Consider the following 24,499-nt stretch of genomic DNA (forward strand, 5'->3'; position numbering starts at 1 on the left):
GGGGGGTCTTTCGAGGAGGAAGGGGCTGCGGGCTGTCAGGAGGCCCTTCAATCAGGTGCAGATGCAGCGGAGGGAGGGAGGGAGGGAAGGAGGGAGCTGCAGGAAAACGTTTGCCAATGCCATTTGGCGTTGGCATACTAATGAACTGTCACACGCACAAAACCGCCTCAGCCTGTTTTAGAGGTTTTGAGGTGATGTCTCCCCCACCCAAATCCCCAACTCCCCAACTTCCCAAGTTCTCCAGTTCTAACTCATGTCTCTTTCTGCATCGCCTGTTGCCGTCTCTTTCGCTGGCAGCGCTCTCGTCTCGAGTGCCCATATATCTTTCAGGCAGTTGGGCGCTTAAATTACACTAAATCACAGCCAAACAAATTGAATTTTAAGTTGGCCATAGAAAAACCGCAATGCAGCCGCCTTCTGCAAGGAAAATCACTTCAAAAGGGGGGGTGCTGGTAAATGGTCGGGAGTCCTTGCAGAGAAGTCCTTGCCAAAATGACGAAGCAGTCTTGTCTCTCTTTCTCGCTCCCCCCCCCCCCCCCCCCCCCCCCCAGGTGTCTTTCATCTTCATCTTATTGTATTTTTGAGGCAGTCTCACCCAACCCACAGTGGCACGCCCACTTCCACCACCCACAACAGACATTAGGCTGACAAACAATGCGGCCATCAGCCCCCGCCACGCCCCCTTTGCGTGTTTTGGCCAGATTGATGTCAGCCAGCCAACACTTGAAATTGCAGTCGGTGGCCAAAGAGCGGCTGGCCAAAAAAGTAGAAGAAGCCCGTCGAAGATGCCTGGTGAAAAAGCCAGGAGCGCCAGCTCCACTTGACTATGCAAAAACACCAGAGCCGCAAGAAAAAAGACACCTGAAAAAAGAAAGCTGAAAAAAGAGAGCTGAAATGCAAAAAAGCAAACTCGAACCGGAAGCGGAAGAGGCTCTGATTTTGACGCTGGTTCAGGTGACTAAGTGAAATTATAGAACAAATTATGCAGCTTCAAGGAGGAGCACGGTCGTCAGCAGTTAGCAATGGGCTGCGATTATCGGAGGACTGAAAGATATATCAAATAATATTAGTATAATTAGTATATAATTAGTATAATATTAATATTAGTTGCACTTGTTAGAAAGATTTTCTGCAAAAGTTATATGATATTTTTGGCAGGAAATTCCAAAACAAATCTTTAAATTTGATTATTAATTGTAACGTTGTTTGTACCATTTCGATTGCTTATTAAATTTGGTATACCACGTAAATTAAGAACTAAAATAAAAAAATTCGGTAAAATTCAATTAAAAATGGTACCACAGGCGAAGTATGAAATACAACAAGTGCTGAATAAATATACCATAATCAAGAAATGAATACTATGTCCTGGGGCTTGGCTTCCAGCTGCAGAGAGTCCTTTGTTCCCTTTGCTCTGGTCCTGCCAACACCTAGGGCCATTCAGAAAGTACTCGCCCCCCTTTTCCGCCAGCCATGGGCGCCGTTGACTAACGAACACTATCAGTTAAATCTTGAAATTGCACTTGGCAAGCGTTCAACATGCCGCACCTTCTTTTGGCCACTGCACCACCCATCCAACCATCCACTCGCCCAACGCGACGCCCGGAAAAGCCACCACCCACCGCATTGGCGTGGTTGACATGCAAACATGCAGCCAAGGACCTGGACCTGAACTCCAGCCAGGACACCACTTAGCCAAGCTGTCCAGGTGAGCAGGAGGATGGGTTTTCCTTTCCTTTCGAAGGACCAGGCGCAGTGGCGGCGGCGGCATTCCAAATTGCTTCGCATTACAAGCCGTTCAAGGCGCGAAGGATGTCCCAGGATCTTTTGTGCCCCAACCAACCAAAGCGAATCCCTCGCCCCATCGCTCTGCTTTTCACAATTTTCATTTCATTTTTCGGTTCGTTTTTTAACTGCTCGCCACAGATGCTATCAATATTTATCTTGCTCTTCCCGGCCAAAGAATCCAAAAAAAAAAAAACAAAAAAAAACACAGTGAAACCTCGGCCTCTGTTTTCCTTTGCCTTGCCACAATATTTCTCCTCGAGATTTCATATCATTTATCAGGCTCGACGACAAATTTGTCATTCTGAATCTGTCAATTTCTGCTTTATTAATATTATACGAGGCCAACTGGCCACGCCCCCCATTTCGTGGGCCGCGAGATGGTAAAGGGGCAGGGGGGGTTGAGATTTTCACTTACAGAGATTTGATGAACCCACCGATGCGCCACCGACCGCAGAATCCATATGTACGACACACATATCCTCGGCTCCACATCCACATGTCCTTGTGGGCATTGGGCGGTATCCTGCGGTGGGCGTGACTGTCGGGCGGTTGACTTGCCGTTGACAGTTGTCTCCGTGGCAGCCTCAGTAGTCCTCGTGTGTGTGTGTGTGTGTTTGTGAGTGCCACAAAGTCACCTGAGTGGGCGGAGTGGCAGCAGGATATCAGCCGAGAAGAATTGTTGGCCCTAAAGAAAGGACGATTTATTGCCTCCTTGCAAATGTTCGCATAATTCAGCAGATGAGTTTTTAGTTGACAGCTCCAGGAGGTGGGCGGGCGGCGGCAATGTCGGGGGCGTGGCAGCGTGAGACCCAACAAATGCAGACCCAAACTAATTGAGTTGGCTGTGCCACACAAGACAGTAGGCTGTTCTTGCAGGGAAATGTGTAATGTAACATTTAATTTCTACAACTTAATGCATTTAAGCTTTTCCGTATTTTGTTGTTTTATTTTTTGGTTATAGCTTTTGGATTTAGAAAGTAATGCTAAGAACAGCAACTCATTTGTGATGAAAATCCTGAATGTTTATCCTGCTTCCATCCTAAAAAGAAGATTATATTTTATAGACTTTGAATGCTTACAAGTGTTTACTGTAACTAAACACGTCATATAATTCATGTAAGTTGCCAAACGATTTCTAATCAAATCGAGCAAAGAGCTGTGAGAAATTTAATGCCATAAACAGACTTTTTGGCACGGCATAATTTAGCCAAGCTGAGTGTGTGTTTAAGGGAGCATGAAAGAGTGGTGGTGTCTTCTTTGGGGGCAAATCACCTGGCTGCAAAAAAATTGCAAACGTTTACGCCTGTGAATTTTATTGATGGCATAAATAACAAAATAAAAAGGACACCGGAAGAGGACCCGAGCTGTTAATGGCAGGTGGGGAGAGACAGAGAGAGGGAGAAGGAGAGAGAGGGTAGGAGGGTGCATATGCCAGTCGAAGGGTCGAAGGACATCGCTGGATGTCGTATTTATTTCACCCCCGATTATGGCCAGCTGCTGGCAGGGCACGGCCTAATCTGGCTAAGAATGCTCTTGGCCACAGCAGCCTTTTTTTTTTTTTTTGCCCGTTTTAGCCCTATGCTCTGCGCATATCAATTCCTTGTCTTAAATTGACATTTTTCCGGCCTCGTCGACGGCTCAACTTTTTCTAATAACATAAACATGCCGCACAGACACCCACACACCCGCACACATTAGAGCGGAATGTCCTGCGTCCTGGAATCGTCCTTTTGCCGACTGCCTCCACAGCCATTCACGGTCATAAACCAATCAAAAAATAATTCAATGAATTTTTATTGCCGAATTATGTTAAAAGTGATTTGAATGCGACAAATGCGAGGGCCATTCAAGGCCAGATAATGATGATGGGAAAGTGAAGTGGGCGGGTAAAAAAGCGGAAAAGTTGGTAAAAAAAAAAGAAGAAAAATTAGAAGAATAGGCAAATAGAAAGATAAATGTAATTACGATAGTTGCTAAAAAATATATATTCATTTATATAAATATATATAATATATATTTAATATAATGAAATCTTTTTGTAGCAATTAAATGTTTCATTTCCGACACATGTCCTTTTCGCATCCTTCGCCATATCCTGCCGAAACTTTGCCTCTTCATTTCAGCTGCGAAATTCTCCGTAGCCAATTAAATTTTTGAATCTGGTTGACGGAAAAGAGCTGCCAAGGCAAACACCTCAAGCACACTCCCCACTCCCCTCCCTTGCAACACTTTTTGAAAGTGTATCATTAACAAACGCACACAGAAGCGAGAAGAACAAGAAGAGCCAAAACAACAACAACAACAACAAGAACAACAACAACAAAATGCGGTACATATAATAGTTTGCCCTAAGAAGTGGGGCAAATATTTTTGGTTTGGCAAAAAGTTGTGCCGCTTGTTGTTTCTTGGTTGTTTTGGCAACAACTTTGCTGTTGACAGTTCCATCGCTCCGTCTCTGTCTTATCCCGCCTCTCTCTCTCGCACTTGTTTAGCGCTATCTCTTTCACTTGTGCCTACATATATTTACCATGAACTAAAGCGAAGCTTGTGCAAATTAATTTAAGCGCCGCATGCAAAAGAACTCTCACGCAAAGCAAAGTCTTCTTCGCACCTTGTCACTGCACCTGTCCATGTTTTTCCCACCTCAACGCTTTTCATGGCTTTTCCGCCCGTTCTCCAGCGATTTCTCATCAACTTTTCTTGGGTTTCCTGCGAAGTGTGTGGGAATTCAGTGCGTGACACGACAACAATGTACTTGAAAGAGAAATAAACTTGGCAAAAGATGAGGTGGCGACATAAAAATCAGCAAGAAAAGTCCTTTTCTGATATTTGGATAAAAAGCAGATTTTAATCTTACGTCGCATTTTGTACTTAGAACTGTTTTAATAGGCTGTTTTCCAATTAAATTAAAATTTACAGCTCACAAATGAGAAGTTCCTTTGCCACACTGCTTATGCACACAACTTATTTAATATTACGTATACGCATCGTTCGCCAGCTCATCGCTGGTTGGTTGTCTATCTTCCCCACCAAAAAATCATGCAACTCGAAAACTTTTCACATATTTGCTTAGAAAACTGTCTGACATAAATCATATGCAGTCGCACACCTTCCGGTTTTCTTTTCATATTTATTTTGCTTCTTTTTGCAGCTGCACTAAATGGGAAAAGTTCAACGTAATTAGCGTTTTCGCTGCAAAACTTTTCCTGCCTTCGTTGGTTACAATTCAATTTCTTAGCTTTTTTCAGCTTGTTGGCCCTGGAAATCAGTTAAATAAAATTGTCAATTTTAAGACAGACACAACAACAGCAAGCAACAACAACAACATCCCAAAGCGACCAAGTGTAAATAACGGTAAAGTTGTATATGATGATGGCAGGAAAAGTTGAAAGCAGAATAACAACAACTACAAATACAAGTACATATACATATATGGCAAACAAAGCAAGTTTTCGCATCTACCGCTTGCATTCTTTTTCCTCTGGCCATTTTCTGTGGCGTCTCTTTCGCTTTCTATTTTACTTAAACTTGCCCAGCAACTTAACACGGCTAAACTACCATGTGTGTGTGTGTGCGTGTGTGTTTGCTGGTGTGTGTGTGTGCGTGTTTGTATGTATTTGTGGCACTTACGCAGGACAATTGCATTTGGGTAACGGAAGCGAAAATTGCTTCAAATGGCTGCAGATCGGAAGTGGAAGTGGAAATGGCCGCAAGGCAAAATCGCTTCCACAGTTCAGCCAACTTGGAGCTTTTCCATCTGCTGTTGTGTGTGTGCGTGTGTGAGTGTGTGCGTCTGTTGGTGTTGAATTTTCAGCTGGAAAGTAGCTAAAATGATGTCCCCAAGGAATAAATATATATAATATTATACGCCTATTTATGGACTGGGATGATGAAGCAAGAATGAAATCGTACTGTATCCAAATTACTTTAAGTTAGATTGTCCGTTTTCATACATTTTATTTTAAGATGGTAAATGTGCATGCCATACTAAAAAACTGAATAAGCAGATGCGAATCAAATGTTTATTCAAATTAATTATCAATTGCACTTAAGATAACTAATTTGGCTGAAGTCCTCATCTCATTTCATTTCATTTAATCTCATTTCATTTTTTCTGGCCAAACTGTGAGTCATGTTCCCATTTATCCTGCCACGCCCCCCGCAAACGCACGCCCACCCACAGTCAATAGCAATTGCAATCCAAATCCGAATCCGAAAGTTCCACTAGCAAAGAACAACTTCCCATGCGAACTTGGGCTAATGTGCCACACTCTCTGTCTGTGTCTGTGTGTCTGTGTGTCTGTGTGTCTGTGTGTCCGTGTGTCTGTGTGTCTACTGTATGTTGCCGCCTGGTGTTGCTGCTTGCTGTTGGCCCGGAGCTGTTTGTTGGTAGCGAGCTGGCTAGATGGCAGCATTATGCAGGCTCGCCCGAGCACAAGACACCAAAAACCAACAGTGGCAGGAGCAAAATGCAACAAGAGGAGAAAAAAGCAGGGAGGAGGAGGAGGGAAATCAAATAAATAAACATCCATGTGGGGGAATCTTGCATGCAGGATGCGGAGTGGAACCGGATCCATTGTCCAAGGAGCAGGAAAAGTTTTTTGCCGCAAGGCTGCTTCAAATGTTTTATAGGTGATAGAAAAATATTTTGTGAACGTGATGAGAATTTATCGTTTGCCATCGCATAGCGCATCCCCCAGCATCAAATGGACTAGGCACAAAAAGAAAAAAACTGACCGGCTATCGACAACAAATCAGCAGCAACAGCAATAAGGACTCTCCAACTCAGAAACCAAGTCCTTCTGCCGACTGGCGAAAGGGGAAAGGACCAGGGACAGGCGGCAAAATATGGCATCCCGGGTGCTGGCAAACGCCAAACGCTTAAATAAACTGACTGTAAATGATATGAGGTTGCCGCCTGGCCGGTCGACTGCCATCTCGAGGGGTAAATAAGGCGGAGCCGACGAGACTTTGGGCTAAGATGAACTCCATCCAGTCATATTTCCCATCGAGGAACATCGCTCTCTACGCTGTGGAAAAATTACCATGGAATAGATTGTGTCCTGAAAGATGTTTAATAGAAATAATAGTTTATAAAAATAATTTCTAATAAATAATAATAGATATTCTAATTCTAATAAATATTTTAATCAAATTTTTATATTAACGTATTACATTATACACCACTTGCATTCTTCCAGTGTACTTTCTTAACCCCCTATGCCTCAATTTCTGAGTGACGCCTGCCTGGAGCCTGTAGTTTGCCTTAGCTCACCATTGGCGGGTTAATTAATTTCAATTAAGTTTCTCGTTTCTCCGTTCTTTTTTCCGTGCCGAGAACAATGTCAGAAGCCAGTGGAAATTGGCCGAGAGAGGAAGGCGAACTAATGGCAAGGACTTTAGTCCGCCAATTCCAGCTAAATCTATACCTACATTACTGCATTATTTCGCATTTGAGCCAAAAACGCAACCCGACATTGAATTGGCAATCGATTTTAGCTGCACTCGCCTTCAATCCACAAAGATATACACATATATAAATATTTATATATAAAGTCCGGCTTGGCCCTGACTTCTGGGTAATTAATACCAGTTAGCTATTTTTTTGAGCTCTGAATTAATATTCATTTGTGCGGCAGCATCGAGTTTGAAAAAAGGAAGTGGAATAAAGCCCGTATTTGCAGTCGAAGACAAAATGATTCGGGGCCAAGGACTGACACATTTGAAGAACTTAACAAACCGTAAGAAATGGACATTAAACAGGATGTGGACGGACGGCGGGCTCCTCGGGCGACTCCTCCTGGTATCTTTGATTGTATTGCTACTCGAATGGCTCCTCTATTGAGCGGGAAAATGGCTGCAAGGAAGTGGGTGGCGTTGGGCGGCCAATGGGGCTGTGTGAAGGTCGCTGGCAGGTCAACGTCTCAGCCAGCAATTCAAATAAAGTCCTCGACAGCAATGAACCTTTACAAATTGAAACGATGATCCTTCTGGGGACAAGACGACACATTTTTGACACTTGCGGTGGGTGGTAGCTCCTCCAAAAAGGGGGGATAGGGGGATAGGGGGGTAGGGGGGGCTGCTTTGTAGGAGCTCTATGTGAATGTTGTTGACTTTTTGTTATTTGTTCGCTTGTTAACTTTAAACGCTGTAAATGGCTTTGAAAACTGACAGGACACAGTTCGGGATAAGGGGCAATGAGATGGAAGAGCTAGAGACGGGAAAAATGAAGAGCAAATAATTTAAAACTTTATTTAAAGAAAATATAGATCAGAATTGAAAGCTTCGTTTTAAATAAATAATAAAAAGAGGGAAATATATGCAAAGAAAGCTGTTCTCCCTTAGTTTCGTAAACTATTTTGTGCTAATTCTAAGGGCTATGGATACTTATTTTCATAAACTTGCATAAAAATATATTTTAGTTTATTGATTTCTATACTTTTCGTGACTCACGACCCTTGAAAAGTTACCATCGCCAGGCGAGAGCTTCCCAATGTTTGTCGCAACCAACAAATTGGACACAAATAAAAATGCTATTGACACAGTTTGTCAAAATGCCAAACTGTCCTTTGTCCTTTGTCCTTCGGGGGCTTGGGTTTGTTCTGTGGGAGTTTTCCCCCTTTTCCCCTCTTTCCCCGCCCCTTTTCATCCCATTTGTTTGTTCGTGTGCGAGTGTGCTCTGTTTGGCCATCGAAATAAGCTTGATAGAGTTGTTATGGCTGCTGCCATTTGTGCTCATCGCTGTTGATTTGTTTTGGCTCCTCAAGGGAGCCGAGACCGACTCCTATGTGCCTGTCCCACTGCCCACTTTTCGGGTTAAAAAGGGCCTCACCGAATGTCCCGTCCAGTGGAGTGTATTAAATGTTTGCCCAGAAAGCCAGGATGCCAGAATGCCAGAAGGCCAGGATGCCAGGACAACGGGACGATGGGATGTCCCCCATCCAGGCAGAAGACTGTGTGACAATGACGAAGTGTTGACAAATGTGTTAAGGGATTTGCGGTCGGTTGAATGGCGTTCACTGCCCATCGATGATTGCCGAGTCTATGGCTTTTGATTTGGCTTTAAAACTGCGTCTGTGATCCACAGGCACCCCAATTTTAACAGTCATTTAGGAGCAGCAAATGGAAATAAGCATACGCTTTTGTTTTACGATGCTACTGAATAACATATTGAGCATTAACTACTCAATAATTTAGAAGCTTCAGCTAATTGATAAACTTATAATAAACAAGCTGCTTGTTCTATTATTGTCGAAAACACTTTTAATGACTCAATAATTGGAAAGCTTCAGCTAATTGATAAACTTATAATAAACAAGCAGCTTGTTCCATTTTTCTCGAAACTACATAAATATTTGAAAAGTAAGGCTTAGTTCAGATATTTAAAGGTAATGCTAAGTGCAGATATTGATCCTGTGTCTAAGCCTGAAATTTCAGTGAGTTACCAACTAAATCGGACCCATTTTTGAGCCCTTTCTTGGTAAGTCTTTGCCATAGGAGCATTTAGCTCCTACGATGGCCAAAAATACCTGTCCATTTTTGGGCATTTTACCACATTCCATGGCCATTGCCCAAAACAGTATTTAACGCCGAACAAAGGCCGCATTAAGTATCCTGACAGCCGCAGGCAGGATGAAGGATAAAGGAGTCCTGCTGCAGGATCGGTTGGCAAAGAGGCAACGAGTCCGGCCGCCTGCATTGAATTGCATTTAATGCATGGCCAACATAATTTTAATGAGTTTTTGCTCTTAATCCGTTTGCAAGATGTTGTCAATGAGCCTGCGGCTCCCCCTTTTCCCCCTTTCCCCCCTTTCCACCTTTTTCTCCAGCCTCATTTCCTTGTGCGCTTTTTTGTGTCCTGCAGCCTGAATTTCTTTTTTCAGCTTTCTGGTGTTTTTTTTTCGCTTTTTTTGCAAAATTCCTCATAATGCGCTGCCAACAGCGGCCTGTCAGCGTATGAGTGTGTGTGTGTGTGTGTGTTTGTTCCATGTTTTCTTTCTATCTGCACTGCAACAATTTCCCTTGTGGCCCCCAGCCATTTTCCCATTTCCCCGCCTCCATTCGCCGCTCTGTTTGTTATAATTTTCCGCTCTTTGCAGCATTTTAATTTGATTTCAGTCACCAGAAACGGCGGCATATTTCTACTCTTTGCAACATTACATGTACCATTCCACTTGATGGCAACTTTGAATGTAAAATGGGAATATGCCTGTAGAGCATCTACAAAGTCGCGTTGCCTTTTGGCCATTCTCCTGAGGCACTTTCATGTGACACTTTTTCGCCTCTCCTCTATAGCTTGTCTTGCTTTTGAGCATTTGCAGTTTTTAATATCGCCATAGTGCTCACCTGAACCAGTTGGGGAAATCTGGAACTTAAGCTGGACTTTCGTTCCATGAGCTTGGCTGAATTCCACAATCAAAATGATTGAAATGGCAATTAACCAATAAATTGGCTCCAGCAATTCCCCGGCTCTTTGTGTTTGCCAGTGAGGAATGCCCAAGGGGCCTTCCATAGACTCAAATATGCAATCAAAGCGCATTTCCAGGAAATGCTAAGAATTTGGCCATAACATCGGGCCTCCAGAAGGAGCCATTGCTGGACTTCGGATGCTGCTCCTTCTGTTCCTCCTGACCGCCACTTGGTGGCTTGCGGTTGCCCAAAAGCGATGGTCCAATCCCAAAATCACTCAGCAATTAGGTAATGTATGTCAGAGATAAGAATTGAGCAGATAGAATGCCTTAAAATACTCATCTAATAGGATCTCCTTACAAAGATGCTCCTCGAAGTTTTGGAGTATTTTACATCAAATGAATGAAATATTTCTGATATGCCAATAATTGTATACAAACATTATACATTCCACAAAATACCACCTTCATCTCCGCGAAAACCGCTTCTAATCAAAAGCCACTAAACACATTCTAAAAGGAAACTGGAAGGAGGTGGCGAAAAAGTGTTGCATACTTCACCGGGCAGCGGGAAAATGTGGAATATTTTCAATTAATTCGTCGTCGCTGGCTGCCACAATTTCAATTTCATTCCCCGAAAATTTGGCCAGCTACAAAAATTAGAATATTTTCATTTGAATCTGTCTCGCTTTCATCTCGACCGCCACCGCCACCGCCAACCCTTTTTACAGTGGCTTTCATTTAATTTCGGCCGCTCCTTGTTTGTGCAACACTTGAGCGAACCGAGGAGCCGGTGGCCCCCAGCCAAAGGATCCAAAGCATCCAAAGGATCCAAAGCATCCTCTGGTGGGTGGCAAACTAATAACTTTCTCCTTGACTTTTCCGGTTTTTGTTTATTCATGAGTTTGATTTCTGTGGCCGGCCAAGACTTTTGTAACTTTTTGAGCCGCTCAGGTGAGTGTCGGGGGCTTAGGAATGGAGTTTTCCGGGCGGTGGCGACAATCAGCGGTGGCAAACCATTGAGGCCTGCAAAACGCATAATTATTTTATTTGTATTCGGCCACCGTTTAATATAGGTTTTTGTCTGGCTTCCGCTATTTGTCGCCCCACGTTTTTTTTTTTGCCTTTTATCATTTATTGGTGTTTGCTGAAGAGTGGTTAAAAAATAATGGTTATGGTAAACAAATAAAATGGTGAAAAAATCCTTTTAATCTGCAAATTGTTTACAATTTTCTGTATTTTGTATTTGCTACAAATTATGCTCACTGAAAGTCAGACAAAGCGATACTGATTCATTTAAAGGAATGGATAATAGATACTTTATGGATATAGCCATGCTGATTTCAAATGCCGTAGATATCACTTGAAATGTTTTACAACAATTTGCTAATACCAAGTTCCGATTTACGGGTGTTCGTAAACATTTTCATCGTTTTCACGTTGACTGCGCAGCCAATTCAGTTATTCCATATGTCCATGATGCCATGGTGAAAATGTTTGCTGCTTTTTGGGCTTAGCCGGGGAATCCCTCAAGTGGATATCGAAATGGTTGCACTGCACTCCGCAAATCCCATCTGCCACGTTGTGTGGCACGAGTGTGTGTGTGCATACATATGTATGTGGCAGTGTGGAAGGGAGATAGATGGATGACCGGCATTAGAGCGGGATGGCGACAAAGAGTGGGCATTACACAAAGGCCTCTTTGGCCGATAATGGAGCTTATCTTGGCGAGGATAGCGCCAGCATAAAGCCGTAGGCAAATACACAATTTGGTGGCCGACACAAACAAGCACGCATATTTATAAATATATATGTATATATTTGAACGTATGCACGGCTGTGTGTTTGTGTATCACTGTGGTGTGTGTGCTTGTGTGTGTGTGGGGCAAAATTGTATTATGTGCGGCATAAATTCGCATCGTCTGCCATTTGTGCGAACGACATCGACATCATTGACATTCATTGGATTTGGTGGCCATTCGCACCTGATGCTGACTACCTGTTTCAGCTTCCCCACCTCCCCCTGCCCCACCCCCTGCCCCACCACCCGTTTTGAAACCCAATCCCCCCGCTCGTGTACAAAGTGTTTTATGGTTATTCAAATGCGGCCAGTCGACGCGACCCCATAACCGTAAAATGATTTGCCAGCCAGGACAGGTGAAAGTGGGCTAAAACGTGGGGGGCGGGGGCTGTGGCACAGAAGGGTCCTCTGGCGCGGAAAACGGTGGTTCGATGGCGGGGCAGGGGGCAGAGGGGAATGCCACTCATTATGCGCTGCCGCTTTATGGCGCCCAAATCTGTGCTACGGAAATTGTATTAAAATTTTATTATGCCAGCCTACGAAATGAAAGAGATAGCGCACATACATATGCAAACTGTGGCCAAACACAAGAAAGTTAACGAAGGCCAGAAGCTTAGCCCACAAATTGAAATATTTAGCCCAAAACTGCGACCTTAAATTTTCAACCAAGAGTTACATATATATACATATATATGTATATTTGTATGCCCTATGTCAAAACTGGTGGCTTCCCCTTTTCTCCCTCCTTTTTTTTTTTGTGTGTGGGCGTTGTGTTTTTAAAACACTTCCCCTGGACACTCTATTAAAATGTAATTATTCATTGCTAGGCCGTTGGCACTTTGCACCTGACAGACCGCACACACACTGACAAACACTCATACACACACATACACACACATATACACAGCACCCCCGTATTTGATTGTACTTTGGGGCCACCCTCTTTTGGCTGCCGTTTCAATTTGGCCTTCTCAAGGGAACTGAGGTTCGCTGGCATTGCTGTTTAGCATAAAGAATCCCTTAAAATAATTACAGTTTTCAAAACTGTTTTGGCGCCTTCCCTCCCCCTCTTCCGGGGTTTTCCAGCCCCCCCCCTTCTGAATTTTCCCGTCATCGAGCTTGTTGTGTACAAATTTTTAGTGCCTTGTTCGTCGCGTTGCTTTGGCATTTATTAGCTGTTTCGAGGGGGGTGAGGATTGTGTGCTTTTCCAGGGCGGTCACAAGGTGTAAGAATGGCAACAACAAGTGAAATAAAATGTAAAACAAAGGCAAACAGCCAGCCGGGCCATATTTTTAATGCTCCCCCAACCATTTTCCATCCTGGCCATGCATTAAATTAAATGATGTGAAAATAATGTCGGTGTTTGTTTGTCTTTTTGCGGGGCCAAGAGCGCGCCAAGGCAGCAAATGTGCAAATAATTTGAAATAAAGTGTAACCAGAGGCAAATGGGAAGGTCCTGCGAAGGCAGACAGACAGCCACATTAATTACACACTCACACCCCCTCGCACACACACACAAACACTCCACCGCCGAGATGTGGCCTACACACTCAAATAATTTAACGCACATTACTCAAATGCAAAATAAGCTGTTTGCAGTTCGTACTACCGCTGCTCTCGCTGTTTTTTATTATTTTTTTATTTTTGTATTGTTTGTCCTCCTGGGAAAAGCTGCTCCTCGACTCGGAATTAGCATTAAATTTATTTCGATTTGTCTATGTCGCCGAGCAAAACTGTTTCCTACTTTTGGGAGACAACTTGAAGCATCTAGAGTCATTAAAAAATTAAAATTACCTAAATTTAAAGATATTTTCTTTAATTAAATATGGTCAATATTAAGTTTAAAAACTCGCTTACAAGTTGTAAGATTTATTTGCTAAAAAAAAAGTCTCTTATTTAAAACTTAATTTTCGTCGCTTATTATTATTAGTCCTTTGTAATTTTTCCACATACATATTATGCTCAACTTGCAAGCCCGAATTCATGGCAGCCACTCACAAACTTTAGCCACTGTGCCCGGTTGGCCAAAAAGCAGACCGCAGCATTAGCCAGACAACAGAAAACACAACAAAAACGGTTAGCTGAGCTCGCAAGTAAGCAAATTATCATATCAACGCCGTAAAACAAAACAAAAACAAAAAAAGAGAACCAAAACCAAAAAACAAAAACAAAAACATCGAAGTGCCGGAAAAATGGGCGGAGGGGAAAAACCTTTAAAAGATGTGAAAATGATGCTGCCAAAAGTTCGCACGCAGGGAAGAAATTTAAATAAATCTTAAATGAAATTCACGACAAATGGCATGCAAATTTGTCTGGGTCTGGGTTTGTGCTTCGGTTTTTGCTCTGGGTTTTTGGACTGTATCCTGCTGCAAGGAGGATACAGTTACAGTCCCCCCCCCCCAAAAAAAAAGACCGGAGATGGCCATTGGGGTCGTGTCCCTGGCATTGTGGAATTTTTCAGGTGAATGCCTTAGCAGCAGAAGGGGGCTAAACAAGCTCCCAGGGAGACAAAGGTCGTCCGAAAAAGGGGGAAATGGGGGAAACAGGGGGGGGTGGCGGAAGGATGGGAGTCTAACAAATCACCAGGCATTAGGCCGAGGCCTACCTGTGGCCACCACGCCCACTTGGCCGACCTTCACCGGACATTCGTGCCTAATTTCATGAGCTAGCGCAGGACAGATTGCCGCATCATTAGGAAAGCTGGCTTGGGGGGGTGGGGGGTTCGGTATCTGGAAAAGGGGGCGGGGCAACATTGGGGTCAGTGGAGCAGTGAAGGAGTAAATAGACCATTATCTACACATTGGCAGAGATGAAACCTTTTGTAAACGAGTTAATAAGCATCTTGTGCTATTTGAAAAATGTCGACGTAGTTAAACTGGAAATGCCTGCTAGCCGAAGCTATTCAAATATTGTGATTTCATATACGCTTGACCAGCTATGATGATATTAAGTAGAAAACAATTACCTAATCCGCTTTTGAAATCGCAAAAGTAAACAAACAAACAAACAGCAAACTAAATGTGTTCAACATGCAATGCCATCTATGCATGTTTATCTTTCGATAATGCACTGGCACAGCATGTTGCCTTCATTCAGATGACCCACCATCAATTGGTTATGTTCTCCAGCTGGAATTATCCTGTCTGGCTTCGTTGTCTCCCCCGAGGAATTCCATCATTAATATCGGGTACAAGCATAGCTACGGCGACTCCGGACGTCGGGAAAATAAAATATGGCCAAAAGTGCAGCGTGTCAGGCACTCCTGTCTTCTCTGTCCCTGTCTATCTTCCGGAAAATGAGGAGTAGGAGGAGGGTGGAAAATGGGTGGAAAAGCTACAGACCAGCACTCAACATGCTCGGTGACAGCATTGAAAAGCATCTTTAAGATGCAACCGAGGACTTTCTGCTGACCACTTGGCAAACTGTCACTCGGGTCTACCCCTTTTCCCTTTTCCCTCTTCACCTTTCCATTTCCCATTTTCCCTAACACACTCACTCACACAAACACAGACACACACACACACACACACGTAGATTTTCCACTGCCATTTTCCCAACCACTGACCAACTGTCTCTGTGTGTCCATGTTTGCCCGTCCGGTTGGCAGGTTGATTTTTTCCAGGGCGATGCATTTTTTATTGGTTACATCGTTAGACAAGTGAAATATGTGTGTGCTCCATAGCTCCATAGCTCCATGGCTGCATAGCTATTGTGGGTAAATATCCGTCTGTGCCAAGGCATCCAAATAGCAAATAAAGCCTTTGAGCCACTTTCTTGGAAAGATACTTTTTAAAGAAATTAACTATACAAATACTAGGCCAATCAACATGTACTGCCTCGTATTACTATGATTTCTAACAAATAAAATATATATCAAAAATCTCAAGGTATCCAAGTTATCTGTGGTCCATTCGCATTACCGGCAATAAGCCCATTTGCAGTGCCAGCCTCCAATATAATCCAATCACAGAGCGGCGAGGCTGATTGTTTCCGAAACTAATTACCTTCCGCTGGCCAACAGCTTTACGAGCCACAAAGCTAAGGAGTTGCAACAATCGGGCATAAACTTGGGTTTACGACTGCGACAGGATTAAAGTGCGAACCCCCGTGATCCCGGGGCATAATAATAAATTTCATCAAGTCACCAAGTTTCGTAATATGCCACACGTATGTCATTAATCTTCAGTTTTGAGCTAAATTTGATGAATTAGTGGCCAATGGACGAACAAAACAAGCTGGAGATGCCTGCGGCATGGGAATGGGAATGGGAATGGGCGTTGGCGTTGGTGTGGGATGCTGACAGGATGGACAGGAGTTGGACTGAAGCTGGACAGCTTAGACAGACGGAGCAGGCATTAAGTTCGCCTGGCAGCTGACGACAGGGAGTGCCCGGGTGTCCGGGAGTCCTGGTGTCCTGGTGTCCGAACGGATATCAATAAAGCCAGGCCCACTGAAAGCCCATAAGACATCTTTGGACACACACACACATATGTGCTGCAGGGTGGCCCTCATTCGGGACAAGGTGTATAGCTATGGATCTAATGTCTTAACAAAAAACCATCTTATATAATATTAATCAATATTTAACACTATTCTGTTTCTATTGTTCTAGCTGGCATTCAAGGTGAAATTATAAAATTATAAGTAAAATAGCTGAAAGTATTACGTTACATTAAAAGGAAATAACGAATAATACTAAATACTAAATAATACTAAAAAATACTAAACACAATATAATAAAAATACTAAATAATAATAAATACTAAATAATACTAAGTACTAAATACTAAATAATACCAAAAAATATGCGCCCTTCTCTGCGATTCTCAAAAGTCCTACGTAAGCAAACCACTTTTTCGATGTTTTAAAAAAAAAAAATACTAAATGTGAGTGAGTGGTGCAGTGATTTTATGTGGCAGCAGAGGATACCAATAATGTGATTTCGACCTACTGGAGGAAGTGCCTGAGCTACCTATTTTCCAGGAGCTACAACCAGCTGTCTGCTCTGACGTGGAAGAGAGGAGAGCTTGAGGAAAGGCGTGAGTACCTGAGGGGAAATGGAGAGGGACGCTTAATTTTCTGACTTTCGGCTGCGTTTAATTTTAATTTAATTTTTTGTTTTAGTTTAAAAGAAAAATTAAACATTTATAAAATTAAACATGGAAAGCAAATATTAAAAATTGTAACAAAGCAAATAATATAATATATAAAAAAGGAAAATCTATTTCGTGATGTCTAAATTTTTGCAAAATTAAAGCAAAAAAGGAGGCTATCTACAGATTTTGGGCATAATCTATTTCGTTTTTCAGTAATTATGTCACCACAGGCCCTCGGTTGTTAAAGAAACATAAATGAGTGTTTATGCCACTCATCCCTTTTTGGGCACTTGCCTTCTTCTGCCTGTTTGCCTTCTCTGTTTTTCGTTATGAGTGGCGAGTGTGATCGGCACCCGACACTCTGACCCATTCTCTGATACTTATATTAATTATATAGAATTAGTTATTATGCTTATTATACCCCTCACTCAAAGAGTTTATAGAGTATTCGTTGAAAAATATATAACAAATAGAGGGATTTTATTTGTATATCATTATTATTGCTATAGTTATCTCACAAGCTGAGTAACTGATCTCTTCTTTCCAATATTAACTGTTGTGCAGCTGAGAAGGTCCACCCTAATACACACACGCACACACTCTTGACATGTCCTGCCTTTGATTTGGGTTCAGCACTCTCATTCGGCCTCATATGCCCCTTTCCACCTTCGCTGCGAAAAGAAGTTTAACTAAAATAATAAAAGTCAAACTGTGTACAAACAGCTTTGGCCTTAACGACATATGTGTGTGTGAGTGTTTGTGTGAGTGCTTGGGCGGTTTTTGCGGGTGTGTGTGCACGTGTGTGTGTGTGTGTGCCTGAGTCTGGATAAAGTTTCATCAAAGAAAAGTTAGTCCTGGCCGACGACGGTGTGCGTTTCACTGTGCGTGTTGCGTTTAATTGATATGCTAATGAGTGAAGTGAAAGCTCTCGATTTGTTTTCTCACTTGCTTTGTTTGCCTCGCTTCGGCTTGCCTCTATTTACCAGCAAACAGTTTGCCGTGAGAATGTCTGGCTGAAGCGGTTGAAAAGCTAAGAAATCCGCACGAATTGGTGGCCTTTAAGGAATAAGGATTGATTATCTTAGATGCACAATAACAATTGCACAAATATTAAGCTCTGTGTGGCGAAAATTCGAATTAATTGTTAGGTCAATTTTCGATTAATCCCATTTTTGAATGCAGTTTGATTTGAAAGTTATGTATGAGCACAACGAGGTATGACAATATATATTCAAATAAATATTTTAAAGTTGTGGCCAAAACAAAGAATACTTTATAATGGAAAAATGGATTTTACCACGTTTTGCTACAAAAAACATCAATTTATAGAGCAATCCAAAGTTGGCCGTCGCTTTAAGTTAACTGATCTTTGAATTGGCATTTATAACGCCGTTTTTCACAGTCCTCTGGTTATTCTCCATGTTTTTCACCGCTAAGCAATTTGCTCTGCCTTTTAACCGCATTTTCTCCCATCGTCGCCATTTTCATAATTAATTCTCATGCAAGTAATTAAAAATGCCAACGGCTTGCATTGTCGTGGCTAGTTTTTTGTTGTTTGTTTGTTGCTGCAATTGCAATGCAAAAATAATAGCAGCGGGAAATTAATTACGCGCTCGCATAGTCGACAAATGCAAAAATGCTCACAAAGAAACCAACAACCAGCTAAAGCAAAATCCCTGCGTAATAGAACATACTTGTACAATTGTATTTTCCAGCGACCGCTGGGACAATTGGTACATGTAGTTCATAGTTTTGCGAGTGGGAAAATGCGGGGAAAATCTAAGGTGGCTTTTCACTGTCACACAGAGGAAAACAGGATTCAGATCAGTAGAAATTTCCTGCAATTACACATAACATATCCTTATCCCCTGATCCCTATTTCAAAGTTCACTGTTTCAACTCCGTTTTTACCCCTTTCGAAATTGGTAATTTTTAAGCCATTTCGCCTGTCGGTAGATAATAAACTGGCATTCTTCATTGTCCGCAAAAGCTGCGGGCTACAAAAAAAAAACGAAGAAATAAAGAAAAATTGTTATAAGGGGTCGTGGGAAGGGGGTGGAAAGTGGAAAGGGTTGGGAGAGAGTTGAGAGAAATGGCTGCCATTAACATTTGCCGTTTGCCGTTAACATTTCATTTAGCTGGCAAACGTTTTCTTTCTTTCATTTCCTATTTGGCCACCGCTTATTCTTCCATTTTCTAATTCTTTTTTTTTTTTTTTTTTTTGGGTTTTTTGTCTTTTTTCTCCAAACATTTTAATTATGAGCGCACTTTTCACCACGAATCCACATAACCACGCCCCCTAGCCCTTGACCACCCACTTGTTGTTATTGTAAAACAAACGAAATGAACAAAGTCATATGTGAGCACATATCCACAAGCCAAGGGTTAAAAAAAAATGGGGGGGGGGGGGGGTTAAAAGAAAAGCGGGCGGGCGATCGCCAAATGAAAAGTTAACCCAACGGACGGACATGTGGACCGCGCATTTTGCGGTTGCCTTTTCAAAGGGGGGCTAAAAGGGGAGTCTAAAAAGGGGGGCTAGCATGGGGGTTAAAAGGGGTTGTGGGGCAAAAGTCACAGGAGAAGGAGCAGTCTAAGCCAAAAGAAAGGGCCAACTGCTGCTGATGATTGCGATGATGATGACGATGGCGATGGCGATGGCGATAGCGATGGCGATGGCTATTATGGCCATGATGTTGGCCGCATTGTTGGCCAGCGGTAAAACATGGAATATATGCGCTAGAGATGGCAAAATTGTAAGGACATATAAAGAATTAGACTACTGTTCAATTTTCAGGAGAAAAGAATTTACAATAAATTTGCCACTGTTTTCTAGCTGCTTGCTTGTGCTATAATTTATAAGATAGCTTTCAATCATAATAATAATTAATTAGAATTAAGAACGATCGTTTCTGGTTCACGCTCAACACTCACGGTGTCATCACTAAGCCAAGTGCATTGTTTGCCGGCTTGCAAGTGTCTGTGTGAGTGCGTGCGTGTGTGTGGACTTGTGTGTGTGACATGTTAACGACGGCGCTCAAATGACTTTTGTGCGGTTTAAAACCCAAACCCAGAGTCGGAACCCTAACCTCAGCGGTGCGGCGGAGAGTGGTGGGGTGTGGTGACGAAACGGGGGAACCCCCATAGCTACCATAACCCTCCGTGAACCCCACGTTTTGTTAACCCCACTCCTGGTGTCCCGTCATCATCGTCATTGCCATGGCCTCGCTCTTTTGCCTTGTTCACAGCAGCAGCATTTTTCAATTTTATGGTTTCCAGATGAAGTGCGTTCGACCGTAAGTAAATGCCGGGGAAGCCCCCTTTTTGGCCAAACCCATCGCGTCAGCTGCAGCTGTCATTGTTTAGCTTTTTGCCCTCGCCGAGTGCACAAAAAATGGGAATCCCCCTCATCCTTTTCTCTCAGTTTCTCCCAATTTTTCCTCGCTTTTTTTTTTTTTTTTTTTTTTTGTTTGCAGCACACGCATAAAGTTGTATTTCTTTTTTGCGGCCTTTTTTTTTTGTTTTTTTTGTTTTGGTTTTTGGCACAGACTGCTTAGCCATTGGCCTGACCAATTTTTTCGGCTTTCTGTTTGCCATTTCTGTTCTTCTTTTAGCCGTTCTGCCAACCGAATCGTTATGAGTTATATATGGCACTTGGGTTGCGGGGGGAAAATCGGGAGGATGTACATACCATCCAGGTGAGCGGGAAGATTGAAACTAACTGAATTGCCCAAGCGGCTGTGAACATTTCGTTTTAATTAAGAGGCCACTCCGGCCAAAGAGAACACAGAAGGAAAAAATCCAAAAAAAAAAAAACAAACAAAAAACAAAAAAAAACAGGAAAAATAGAGGAAAATGCAGAGAATGGAGGGGCAAAAGTCGGGGATAGTTCCAGTTGATCCGTCAACTAATTGAAGCCAACTTTTAGGCTTCGCCGGCCAAAATGGAAGCTACACAACTGTTGAGCATTTATTTATTTATGGACAATATTTGGCTGGAAAACAAATTAAATCGAATTCCTTAAATACCTGAACAAACAGTGTTTATGGATAATAACTAGTAATCCCTGCTGCACTCTGAACAATTTATCCATAAAAGGAAAATAGTTACTCTTGTTACATATAACATTTATAGGCCAGCAGTTCAACTCAAATTAAAACCAAATCAATCATATTTCGAAAACAAGTTATTGCCATAGAAGATTAAATGTATATTTATTACATTTTTCCTTCGACTGCACTTAATTATTTCATATGCTAATCCCTTTTGAGCATTTCTGTTTTTGCTATTGGCACATATCCCGGGTTTTTTTCTTCGTATTTCTCCGCTCGTTTTTACGTGGCTTAGCCACGCCCACTGTACGCCCCCATGACCCCAACTGACCTGGCTAACTGACCACACCTGCCGCCATTTGCGGTTCGCTGTAAATGCATTTTTAATGCATTTCATTCCGTTTTTGTTTCTCGTCGCTAAGAGCAAATGCACATTTAAATAAAATTTTATAGTTATGTCTATTTAAATATTGCAGTTGGCTGGTTGGTTGGTTGGTTGGTTGGTTGGTTGGCCAGCATAATTCTTAATGTAAATAAATCAGCGTCAGGGCTGCTCAGAGAAAAAGTTTGCGTTTTGGCCAAATGCAATAAGAGCCAAGTTTTCTAAGGCGTTGTCCGACAAATCTGGTCCATGCATCAGGGCTGACACTTTCCGTTGACTGCTGAATTTCGCTATTGCCTTTTTGGTGAGTGGCAACAGCAATTGCACAACATAAACCAAATGGAATGGCAACAAACTGAAAAGGATAATGAATAGGAGAGAAAAAGGGAATTGCGCACAAAATTGCAGGATGCACGGCACATTTAGTTATGGAAAATCTATTTCTGATTGTAATTCTAAAAAGATAAAACAGAATGAGAAGTGCTGTTTATGCATATCTGCTTAAATTTAAAAATAGCTAATTGAAAATCAAAACATTTAAAAATATCAGCAAAGCTAATAAACGCATTGCTGCTACCGCATAAATATCAGTATTTTGAAAGAGAAATCAGTTTAATGGCAAAACAGCATGATAAGCGAGATAAAAGCCCTCTGCGAATTCCCTGAGGACAAACTGCTTTAACCCCTGAGCGCCCCTTTGGCAGCCCTTAACACGTTGACATCTCACGGGGCTCCGCTGCTCAGTTTGCGTTTTCTCGCTGTCAAGCTGCCTCCTGTTATTTGTTGCAATTTAAGTGACTTGGAATTGCAATTTATTGTTGCCGCTCTGAAGGGGAAAATCAGCCAGCATGCCCCCATTTTCCGCTTTTCACCCAATTCTCCTTCCTTTTCTTTCTTTTTTTTTGGGCTGGAAATAAACAAGTTGGGCGAAAAGGAAAACCGGGAGGGAAGCCAGAGAAATATGAGAATTTAGTGTAATGTTGTTTTTATTGCAACTTCATGTGCGGAATGCGTAGCAGGGCATTAAGCTGGTGTTGCATACACTTAGCCACCCACTCAGGGTTAAGGTTTATAGAATGGGGGATTGGGGATTGGGGATTGTGGTGGCGGAAAAGCCAAGTAAACTTGCCCCAAAGGACGATCAAGTGACGATATCCGTCTTGTGCTGCAAGATTTGTTTGGATGTCCTTCTAGATTATTCTATTCAACGGTGTTTAAATTTAGAAACTAGCGCTAGTTTGTTTTGTTGTTAATAACAAAGAGAATTCAAACAGCCCAGAGGGAAAAATCACATCTATAATAAGCACAAGAAGTCCACATGCCTTGGCCATTCGAATTTGATTGTCCTTTGACCCGAGTCCTTTGTCCCCATTTTCTCTGCGCCCTGAAAGCGATATTGTAAATTTCTTTATATTTGTCAAGCCAATTGAAAAGTTTGCGGCAACTTTGTGTTGATTTAACACCCCCCAGCAGCACACACACAAACACACATAAGACAACAAAGTCGCAAGGCTGTCTTTCCGTCAATGAAGAGATGGGAAAGTTTGCTGGGCAGGACATAAATAAGGAATTGTATGGTAAATGGTCGGCAAGGAAAGCAACGTGGAAATAATGCCCAAACAAGACGGGGGAATTATTTGAAAAGAATGTGAAACAATGAGGTGGCTGGATCAAAATTGGTGGGTCAAATCCTGGCGAGTGGGTGGTGGTTGGTGGTTGGTGGTGCCAAGTGACCACACAGTGATTTACGCTCATGAAATTGAGTTGTGGCGCAAATTATTTATGAACAAAGCGCACACACAGGAATAACAAACAACGGCAAACGGCGAACGGCGAACGAGGATTGTAATGCCCTGGGTCCAGGACAATATGCAGTTTGTGGAATCGGTATCGAAGTCCTTCCCCAGAGGAATGTCCCTTCTGCGGACAGCTTTGAGCAGTTGACTCTGGGACCCCAGGACACTGGGACACAAGGACACCAGGACACCAGGACACCAGGACAGCAGGACAGCCGGACTACGGCCAAAGTTTTTGCGCCCCGAAAATAATTTATTAGCGGCAAACGAGCAAAAGTTTTATGAAAATTCAAAAAACACAAGAACACAAACGGGAGGAAAACAGGAATAAAAATAAAAAAAAATAAAAAAGAAGAAAACACAATCGAAACAAAGGCCAAACAAGTGCTAGTTGAAGTTGAGGTGGAAGAAGTTGATGAAGTAGCTCCGGCACCCTCGGCCAACATTTCATTGTCAGTTGAGTTTTGCGGAATCGTGCGCTTTGTTTAATATTTTCAGACTCTGTCAAAAAGTTCGAGACTCTAGGTATTTCGAGTGAGCAAATTTATTTACTATCATGTCGGCCAATGAGCCCGCAAAATGTTGGCTATATTAACGATCTAGAAAAGTCTATTTCCGCTACTTGCGAACTTGCTGTAAATTGGCAAACATTTTACATAGTCGCGCCTAGCTAATATGCATATTTCAATAAAACTTCCACTGCATTACATCGGATTTTCCCAGCAGTACTTCACCGGAACATTGCAGTTTCCTCTAAACTTATTATCGTGCAACTGAATTAATGCTAGAGTTCAATAGGCAATAAATTAAAGCCAAGGCTACTTTAATAATAATTTTTTTATTTATACACCTATGTATATATGTATTTATTAATCACAAATAGAGTATTTTCTGGTCGCCGTGCGCAGAGGCCTCTCAAGTTTTTCCTGTTATTTATTGAATTTGGAACACAATTGCACAGGAGCTTATTTGCCCCCTGTCTTTATCCTGAAAGTCCTACTCGCATTCAATTGCTGTGCCAGAAATTTATTTATGAAATTTATTCTTGGCGGTCGGCGTCAAAGTTTTTCCATACTCGTATTTCTTGAGGTACACTTCTACAAGAATGAGGGTGTGGCACGCGTTAGGTGGCAATGACAGTCGCATTACGCATACGCCCCGTTCTCCATCGGTTATTA

Source organism: Drosophila santomea, chromosome X (assembly GCF_016746245.2).
Source record: "Drosophila santomea strain STO CAGO 1482 chromosome X, Prin_Dsan_1.1, whole genome shotgun sequence".
NCBI lineage: Eukaryota > Metazoa > Arthropoda > Insecta > Diptera > Drosophilidae > Drosophila > Drosophila santomea.